Consider the following 11008-nt stretch of genomic DNA (forward strand, 5'->3'; position numbering starts at 1 on the left):
CGATTAATCGTATGCTTGATTTCTATGATTGATTGTACATAGCAGTCAATGCAATCAATCATAGAAAAATGTTCTATGATCATTGCTAAGCTTTATGTTATGGGCCACTGTTGTTTCATGTAGCTGTTTGAAAGTTATGCAATCTGTCAGTCCTCTAGTTATAGGCGATTAAACTTACCATAATAAGAACATTGTGCCTCATAATAGATTGTTTCTAGATAGATGGCGCTATACAAAATTATATATTATCATTATTATTATTTGCATTCGTACAGTCAAGAAAAGTCTATCAACAATTAAATGAATTCACTCAAACTGGGGATGACTTCACTGACACCCAACACGTGCTTGGGAAGAATGTGACATACTGCCCTCTATCATCAAGATCGAGTTAGTGTGATTTGCCCTTTTTTTTGAAACAAGGTCCATGGTCTGATTATGAGCAGCCCCCTCTATCATTCGAGATAGTGAGGCGTATGAAAGAAGCGTTTGATGAATTTAGAAAGTGTTGCCGCATATACAGTGCGTCCCACAAAAAAGGATACCTGTTTTCATAGATAGATTTCAAAATTGTTCAACATGTTTTTACGATGAATTGAGACCAACAGCTTAGCCATTCATTCACGCACATTGGCGGCGGAAGCCAGAAATTTTTTTGAGGGGCGGTCCAACAATTTTTTTTTGACAAGCAAAAAAAAGAAAAGGTTATCAACAATTCACGCATGGCAGATTGAATTGAGACCAACAGCTTAGCCAATCATTCATGCACGGCATATTACTAACAATAAATACTGAGACACATCAGAAATGATTTGCACAGAAATACACATGTTAATCTGAGTTCACATTCATTTCAGGGATCAGTGAGAGAACCTTAAGCATACAAAACAAATGAGCCAATGAATAGGCACAGTTGTCGTATCGCAAACCGATCTTGTCCTATTTTCTGCGCAATCAGATTTTGGCATTATAATTTCAAACTCCTCTTGCTCATTAATGCGTGAAGTGTTGTCAGCACATATTAGGTATCAAAATGTAGAAGAGTAATTCAATATTATGATGATGTAAATACAAATATCATAATAAGTTTGCATTTGAAGAAAATAGATGTTGGATTCCAGGTTTCCCTTTTTCTGGGACGCACTGTATATCCTGCTGGCCTGCTGAAAGCAAATTTCATTGCTAGCAGAAGTGTAACCCATTGACTTCTATCTTCAGTTTGAATTGTCTGAAGAATGATAATTGTTGTCTCAGAACCCAAGTTGTTACAAAGCGCTACAATACCCTTTAAACAAATGCGTGTCTTCTACAATATTGTGAAATAACATGAGCTTCTGAAATCTAAAACAATTATTTTAGCATGTAGTGATGACACATGTACTGGTATGTGAACACTATTTGTTAAACAGGGAATATGCGGAAAAGGAAGTCTTTACAGAATTTCTACACTTCGTTTGCATTGTATTTATCATAATAGCCCTGTGTAAAATAGCATTTTATGTTACTATTTATGGCTTCTGAATTTATTCTGTCAAGATTTATATTTGGATTGAGGCAATTCTTTTCACCATTCCATTTAATCTATTTTTTGCTCATTTTTATTTCTTTTAACCTTTGCTGAATTTCAAATATGATTGCACTTGTATCATTAAAAAAAGATATCTTTACTTTCTATTTGTTTATTATTCTAGCCAGTGTATAAGTTATATATTTAGGTTTTTATTTGTTTTCATACTGCATGATTTAAGGTAGGTTTTGAGTCAGATGTGCTTTTAATCTTCTAGATTACTAAACACACCAAGAACACGCCTACTTATTTTAAGACATTTAGAACCAAGTTATATAACTGTTCATCATCCAAGAAAGTGTTGTGATAGAGGCCAAAGAGGAGCTATTTTTTTGTTGTAGTGTTAATTTTTTAATCACCTGAGATCTCAATGATGGTCAGCGTTAAATCCAAGGAGGAGGGATTTGAAAAGGGAAGTATTAATTATTGCTTATTTGAGTGAATAGTGCAAGATGCAACTTAAGCAAAATGCTGAAAATTTCATAAAAATCAGATATTTAATAAGAAAAGTGACAGTATTTCAATAATTTGCTTCATAAAACAATTACACATTATTTGTGCAACAGAGGCTGTATGCAAATTACGGAATTGATGAGGTTGCACTCGCACTTTGAATTGTGTATATGAAAGAAATATGAACTGGGGTGTTTCACAAAGATACAAGTATGACCTAGAATGCAGTTGAATGCCTAGTTGTGTGCGCTATAAAGGACATCACCGCATTGGTCAGATCATGGCAAATGGACACGCACTACAGGGTATTGATCAATAAGATCGCGCGTTGCATATAGTGTATGCGTCAGCATTTAAGTGGGACTTAAGTCATAATTATATCTTTGTGAAACAGCCCCGAATAGTCATTGCATGTGAATGCACCTTTAAAAATTTATGCTGTAAGTTCAAGTATAGCCTGCTTGCATGTCAATCTCTTGGAGGTTAAAAAGTGATCCGTGCAGAATGAATTGTACAATTTAATGTATAATCATTTAGCTTTTAAATTGAAATTAATTTCCAATCTTACTTTTGCTTTGGTTCTTATTTTGTAGTAGCGTACCATGTATTAAGAGGTTAGATTTAGCTATTTCACTTGAACGCATCTATCATTTTGTCATGTTTTTGTGTTTGTATTTCATCAATCAAAGTGATTTTTGTAGTAGTTCACTAGCCAGCATTCACAATTCATTAATTTTTTTATGAAAGTGCAATATTCAATAAGATGATCATAAAACATTGATTATGTTCCAAAGTGGATATTTGAACATTACCTTTAAATTAATTTTTTTATGTTTTGATGAATTAATAGACATCATTATGTGAGCAGAATTTGAAATTTGTTAATTTTGATAACACTCTTAAAGCTCTGAATTTCATTTTTAGCCAAATATAGTAAAATAATAAACATTTTCAAACAAATGGTGTATTCCTCAGATAGGTAGTAAAGTCAGTTGCCACATGGGTTGATTAAATACCAATTTAATAAGATTAGGAATTTCAGGATTGTTTCTTCAGACAATGCTAAAACACAAAATAACAAACAATAGACCATAATTAAAACTTGTGCATGTGGTTGTGAATATAATTCTTTAAATAATCCAACATATGTATTTTGCACATATTGTCTGCTTAGAATCACAAAGGGCTATTGCAGATCAAAGATGTTCAATCGAGAACACGAAGGGCGCTATTGCCAATGACTCAGTACATCAATAGCCCCTTCTGGTTCTCAACTGAACGTCTTTCAGCTGCAATAATGTCCTTCTGGCTCTGTACCTGCACATTTGCAGGAGGTGACCAGAATATGCAAGTGAGCTTGTAGTATAAAAAAAATAATATGCCAATATTTTCTGTATATCTGGAACAGGCATCAAGTTTAATCTTTCTCTTTACCAAATGAATAAGTTTTCTGTTGAGGGGACTTTGGTACAAATGCTGGAAAAATCTCGAGGTTTTCATCACCTCCTACTATGAAGTGATAAGGTTGAAATGGTTATGTGCAATCTTTTTGTAACTGTAATGTGGCGTGCCAGTGATCCCATCATAAACAGCTCTGCAATCCATGTTTTAGCATTTATAACTTATTGTATATGACATTTGAAAGGGTTGAAATGCTTTAATAAGCATTCTTATGAAGCATTCTTACAGATTACTGATGAGGGTGCTATATGCAACAAAAATATATCAATATTGAATACAGTAAACTGTTAACATAGGTTGTTACATATACATTAACAAAACAGGTTTAAATGGGAACATATGCCCGACATGCTTTCCAATGATCCTGTTAATTCAAGTATAATCAAGAGAAAAGGCTGTTCATGTGAATTGCAGAACTGATTTTGAAGGTTTTCAAATTATTTTTTAATATTCATTGTATTCTTTTTAATTCCATGAGTTTCTAGCTTCGATTTTGTTTTTGATTCATTGTTTTTGCATTCCTGTTAGCCTTATGTCATGTATGAGTTCTGTGAAAATGAATTATATTGTTTTTAAAAATTTACCGTCATTTTCCAATTCTGAATTCTGAATTTAGTTTGAATTGAAAAAGAAATTATTTTTAAATCTCAAGGGATTTGAATTCAAATTCTCTGAGATTTAACAATTGATCTTTTGAATTAAAACTAAATGCAGAACTTAAAAAAAAATTGCTTAAAGAGTTTGATTATTTCAAAAGTACAGTCCATCTTGATTTACTTTGAATCCGTGCAATTAAGAGTATAATTATGCTTGGCCAATGAGTCACTGGGTAGTGTAATTGCCTGGTATAGCACCATCTCTGTTATTGTCTCAAAGTATACAGTGTCTTTGTTGTTGCCATCTACACCCCGGTAACAAAGATTTTCAATCAATTATTGCAAATCGTAGCCAATTGCATTTTTCTGGTAATGATGGTCGAGTGTTAAGCAATATATTTGCATACAACTGTAGTTTGATTTTCCATTAATTGCAATTTTTAGTTTGATTGCATCTTCCATCTTGACATGCAGCCCCTTTCTATCCACAGAACAGTATATGGAAAATGTGTCTGCTTTGGACGTTGAATTTACGTATCCGGTGAATTAAGCTGATTTTTTTTTGGTTAAGGATCAAATTTGGACAAAAAAATAGAGTATTTTGTCTTTCATTCATCCATGAATAGATTAGTATTCACCAACAGCAATATGAATGATATAAATTGAGGTCTTGGGAGTGTGCTTTCTTTCTCTTTAGTAAAATTAAACTTTAAAATATTTTTAGAAATTCACAGTAAAAATGCTGTTTATTTTATTTTTAAACAATGCTCTTTACTAGATGAACTTACACTATTTTGTCTTAAACAACAACCGGTAATATTCAATATATTTAGTATGAGTGTTTAACTGTCAAAAATTACTGTAAAGTTCATATATTAAAGAGAGTTGTACATGAAAATTAACAGGTTTTACTCAGTTGAAGAGTGTGGTCTTTAGAATAAGAGGACTTAAGTTATTCATTTTTATTGTACTGATAACTTGTAAGCATACAGGTCAATAGATTTTTTTTTAATTAGTGAATATTAAATTTGAAAACACTACCATTATCATTAATTATGTAGGTTTATAGGGGTAGTTTATTTGTTTATAGTTTTATATTCAATATTAAAGCATGTTTAATACCTAAGTTTGATTTTCTTTCAATTTATGAATTATGAATTTGATTTTTCTAGTCCTTGTTTAATCCTATTTACATTATCCATAATTGATTTCAGAATTAGTTGCAGCTCCTTTCCCATTATGTATGCATATTGTGAATGTGTTTCTTATATCTGAAGTGTCATTGTTGTCTAAAAGTTGCTTAGTGTGAAAAAGCAATTCTCCAATCATTGGTGTTAAATTTAGACCAAGAACAGATTTTTACAGAAGAACTGTAATAGAATCAACCCCATGTTGATTTTTTTAATTTAATGATGAAAGCTTGATTATAATCTCTTCTGAAAATATTAATATCATTACTGTTGTTCATGGCTTGCGGTCGCTCTTAATGCTTTGCATTGCTTACCTTAAAATGGAAGTTGCTATGATGGCCAGAAAATCTGTCAAATATCAATTATTAATTGATATTAAATATCCTGCATAAGTAATTCAACAAGAAATTATGGAGTATAATATGCCACTCTTGTATGAAATGATACAAAGTGTTTACTATTTGAGAACGAATGTATCCTAAGCTAATATATTAGATTCTATATTTGATTGATGAAACAAAAATGAAGTACTAAAATTGGTGGCAATTGATTGGTTGGTTTGTCGGTGTTTGTTTGGAATTTTTAAGAGTATCATGAGCTCTGAATGTGTAGAAAATTCATGTATGTATCTATGTATATTGAAGAATTAAATTAGCCAAACTTGTAACCAGCATTGTGTTCGTTTCAGTTGTTAAATGTATTTTTGTAATCTTTGAAATATTCTCTCTGAAAGGATTGTTCAAAATAGCCCATGTGTAGTTGAAGATTCTGTCTGACCAGATGGGTATTTCATAAAGCTGTTCATGATATCCCTTATGTATTACCTGAGATCATGTTCCAGTCGTGCGTAAAGTGCGTAACTTTACAAACAGCTTTTAGAAACACCCACCAGAAATGTCAAAATGAACCAATTTATTGGTTAGAATCTACCCCATTTTTTTCGGTGGGGGGGGGGTACTAATCGTTAAAAAGAGTTTCCCTCTTATATGTATATTTGTCCTGTTTTGTCTTATCTTATTAATTTTTGTTAAAATATTGGGAGTCAATGAACATCGAAACTGGCAGCGTCTAAGAGAATAAGAAATTGGAGATAAGAATAAAAATAGTCATAATAATTGTTAGTAAGGTTCCCTGGACAAAATGTGTTTTCGGTGTATAACGACACAGTAATATATAGGATTTGAAAAGAGAGAAAGAGAAGGGAGAGGGGTAGAATATATATGGAGAGAGGATGTATAGAAAAGGGGGGAGGGGTCAAGGAAAATGTGGTGCAATAGGCCTATTACGATAATGAATACCAAATTTACTTTATCCACGCCCCCTGCTGCCACGCCCACTTCTGCCCGCCTTTTTCCCAACTGAACTCTTGCACTGATCATGCTGATTTAAACCAACTGTAGTCTGGCGAGTATGCGTTTAGTCATGGACCTACTACATGGTTTAGTTAACATCGTCATCTGACGAGTTGTCATCATCTGACCACTTTCTTTGATTTTGATTGGCTTAGAAGCACTGTTGTTATGGTAACCTGTTGCCTAACAGACTTTGTCGGATATAACGTCCGATAAGTCCTTTCATGAAACTCATCAAAAGTGAATTCTCTTGAGGTGTATTTTGTATCTTTTTAATGCATGAATATTTTCTTCAAGGATGAATAATTTATACATGTGTTGTCTCAATTCTTTTGTAATAAACTAAAGCCCTTTATATCGTTTATATTTTGCAGATTTGTTGTTCTAATTCTTCTATTTTCCTTTTTGTTTATTCAACACAGATAAAGACGGTTGAGACAACCCAATACTCCCATACTTGGCAGATTTTCATGCCTGAAAAATTCCTTCAAGAAAATAAGAATATCATATATATCTCGTGGAAGATGAATGATTAAGGCCAATTCGATTAACCTTAATACACGCAGAACCCTGCTATATTTCTTCTCCTTTTGGGAGTCGTTATAATTCCTTATTTTCCCATCTTTTGTTTTATTGCCACCCCGTAAGGTTAAAGTAAATATGAATTAGAGAGAGGTATAGTGAGGAAGCGACGTGCTCTATTTCTTAATCCGTTACAAAGATCAAGGAAACGTCGCGCGCAAAACACGACAGAGTCGGAAAGACCTCATCGGGGGACTTGGATAAAAGTCTCATTTAGATTCCTCGCCACCCTCCGGCTGCTAAAATATATTGGTTTAATTCTAATGCAAAGCGAGCAGAAAGTCAATGAAAGACATTAAAAGGGGAAAGTGTTGTCTGCTCAAATTTCATCGTCCTTTTTTTCCCGCCTAAAACCTGGAGAATCTTCGCTCCAGCGGAGACGTGCATGCTCGGCGTATATCGCCCCACTCTCCCCTGCGCTCCCTCGCCGGACTTAGCCGGGGTGTAAACCTACCCTGAAGCAACTGTGATTGAAATTCATTCCCTGCGTTGTCGAAACTCGAGAGAAATCTAGGGGAAGAACGCGGGGATTTTTATTTCAAGATCCGTGCTAGCCCACGGGGGAAAAGATAGATTCACACTTGAATCGAAATGCAACTTAACACCTCAACAATGTTCTCGAAACAGGCAATCTACATTTCTCCTTTTCTAAATACACAGTAAACGGAGAAAATAACATGAAAAATGCATGTTGCGGGCCTAAGTGGCCTCTCCAACGGGAAATGAAGACGCCTCGGAATCTGGCGAGACGAGAAAAAAGGGAGGGGAAAGAAAATGAAGGTTCAAAAAGATGATAACCCATAAAAATAAACCTGGCCTAAATTCAGCTCGGGCGGATATGCCTATGAATGACAAAAACAAAATTTACATATTCTGCGGCATTCCTGTCATCCTCGCTCTGTGCATAGAGTTTCCCTCTCATCTTTCCTATCTTTTCCCCCTTTCAGGTACCCTATCCCCCTATCCATGCCCTATCTGACCATATACGGAGAGGAACTGAGCTAAAAAGCCCCCATGCTCTTTCCCGTTAATGTAAGCCTTGACGAGTTTAATAGGAGAATCCACCGGGACGATAACCAATAGGGGCTCAACTATTTCACGCTTTGGGGGCAAGTGGGGATAAACGGAGAAGAAGAATAAACATTTAATTTACCGAATAGAACAAGAAAACATGGCTCATGAAGTTGGAGGGGCTATAGATTTTCGGGATATAGGTCCGCAACATAGATGAAGAAAAAAAAAATCAGTGGAAAAATCCGTAATAAGATTATTTGCTATCTATTACTAATGTGAAACGTAAATGAATTTGCTATTTTTATGGGATAAAGAATCCTATATGTTATAATAGTCTTTTGGGGGAAATTTATTATCAAAGGGTGTAAAAAGAAAAAGCGGAGAGATGTGCGGGGATTCAAACAGAAATTGAGAAAGAGATGGAAGATGGGGATAATGGATGAAAAAAGGAAATAAAGAAGGAATAGAGAGGGGGAGAGGAGGTGGAGCAGAAGAGGACTATCTTTTTTTATCGGAACTATAGTTGAAATGGTTAATTTTATAAAGAGAATGAAATGAAATGGGGAAGGGGAGAAAATTCAGCCGGAGATTGCTTCTTGAAAATCAGACAATAAAGAAAAAATTAAATGGTTCAAAATGTGAAGGAAGTGAGTAAAGAAAACGAGAGGGTGGATGGGCAGAATTAGCATCATTTCAACCGGAAAAATGTACACTACAGAGTATAAAATCCACTACTTTAAAACGTAATAATTGCTTCTAGACTGACATTATTCCGTGATGCACTTTTCATGACCAATGCTTCGGGGGTTATCGAGCGCGATTATTGCAAGTTTGTTTTCATAAATGGAGGACAGATACCCATTTTCTCTTGCTTTTCCACATTTATACAATAATCTTCCATAATCATCCCCCAATAATCGTAAATTGAGACAAATAAATATGGTATATTACGACCGTTAACATTTCCGTTGATTTTCTTGCTTTTTCTTCTACTTTTGTGTCTGCGTTTTACTTCATTTCACATCACCCTTTTTTCGTCTCTTAAACCAGAAATCGTTTCCACGTGTATTAATAACATTTATTATTGCAAATATGCACTTTGTTTTATCTTCTAAATCGGTACAACTAATTTAGGTGGGTCCGTTATACCTGCACTGAATCCCTCATTTCGACTGTACAGCTCTCACAGTAGTTCGTTCAATACAAAATTAATGTTTCTGATAACACAAACTGCATATCATTAGAAATAAGAAATCACAGCCCGACTGCCTGGAAAAGGGATGATTGCACATCCGGGATGCATTTACAATGAAAAAACATAATTGTTTGATTTGACTGCTTAATTTATTCATCATTATCTTCTGATACATGTACAAATATAGAAAATAAGTTCTTTATGATTTATGAACAGATTTGCGCTCAACAAAATCATATAATGTTTAGTGGTTTGAGCTCTTCCGCCAATTCATACTGCCATTATTTCGATTTGTTAAAATGAAATCTTCAAACGGAGAAATACATGGGATTTTTGACGAGGATGTAAAAATGGGACGAAATGTAAAACCAAAAAACAATAATAAAAATATTTTTTAAACCGAAAGCAGGCCAATATCTTAAAAATGAGCAAGACATGAACTTACATTCTTGCATTCTCATATGTCACCTCTAGCAAAATCAAATAATAACCATGATAAGAATTTAGATATTAGTACGGGGAGGGTTTCACAAAGTGATATGTCACTTTGTCAGAAGTTTTCTTTGACACGTCCTGTTTCACCCGACAGTTACCATATTAAGAGTGCTTCTCAGCCAATCGGAATCAAGAAAAGTTGTCAGATCTGACAACTTGTCGGACAACAAATTAATGTTGATGAAAATAATGTTCCCACTGCCAACTGAAAACCTTTTGAGTGAACGCGGTACCTTGATAAAATGAAACAAATTCACATGCATCGTCAATGTGGAAGTAAATTCAAAATCGAATATTTCACTTACAGAAGTTATATTGTCATTTCCGTTCATAAGTTCTCACATTTCATGCAAAATGATACAAACATGGAAATTACCGGATAAAAAGGCTAACAATGACAGTATTTCATTTTTCCTAATTATTTTCTGATATTGCATCCCCTTTGCATTCCTAATGAAGAAATGGAAAAAATATAAGAAACCTGTATTTTATAAAGACTCCAAAACAAGATAAAATTGCTTTTAAAAATCTAAAGTGATACAAAAGCTAATCTCTTTCCTGCTTACATCATTATTCCTTATTCTTTCGCCTCCCTCTTCTTCCCCACCCCCTTTTCTCTGTACGTCTATTACCACCTCTCCCTCTCCCTTTCTGTCTGCCCCTCTCACTTACACTGCCAAAACTCCGGTGTTGATTCAATACCAGCCCGGAATCTATATATGTCCACACCAGAGAAGTGTTAAACAACATCGGTTTTTGGTATAAGTTATACACAATGTAACACCAGATAGCTGTTTACACAGCACCAATAAGTATTAACACAGCCTCGGTTTGATTCCAAACTGGTGTTGTTTCAATACTTATATGGTGTGGACATAAAATATATAGATTCCGGGCTGGTGTTAAATCAACCCCGGATTGTTTGCAGTGTATCCTATTCAACCCTCTCTCTCCTTTCTGCTAATTTTCTTACTTTCACTAATTTTCTCCCCCATCTCCACTGCTTTTCTGGACTGAATAGCAATTAGACCGTACCCGATTCACCTCTCGGAGGGGCCTTTACAGTTTCTTAAATCTACATGGAGAATGATCAACATGCAAAT

This window comes from Lytechinus variegatus, chromosome 14, assembly GCF_018143015.1.
Source record: "Lytechinus variegatus isolate NC3 chromosome 14, Lvar_3.0, whole genome shotgun sequence".
NCBI lineage: Eukaryota > Metazoa > Echinodermata > Echinoidea > Temnopleuroida > Toxopneustidae > Lytechinus > Lytechinus variegatus.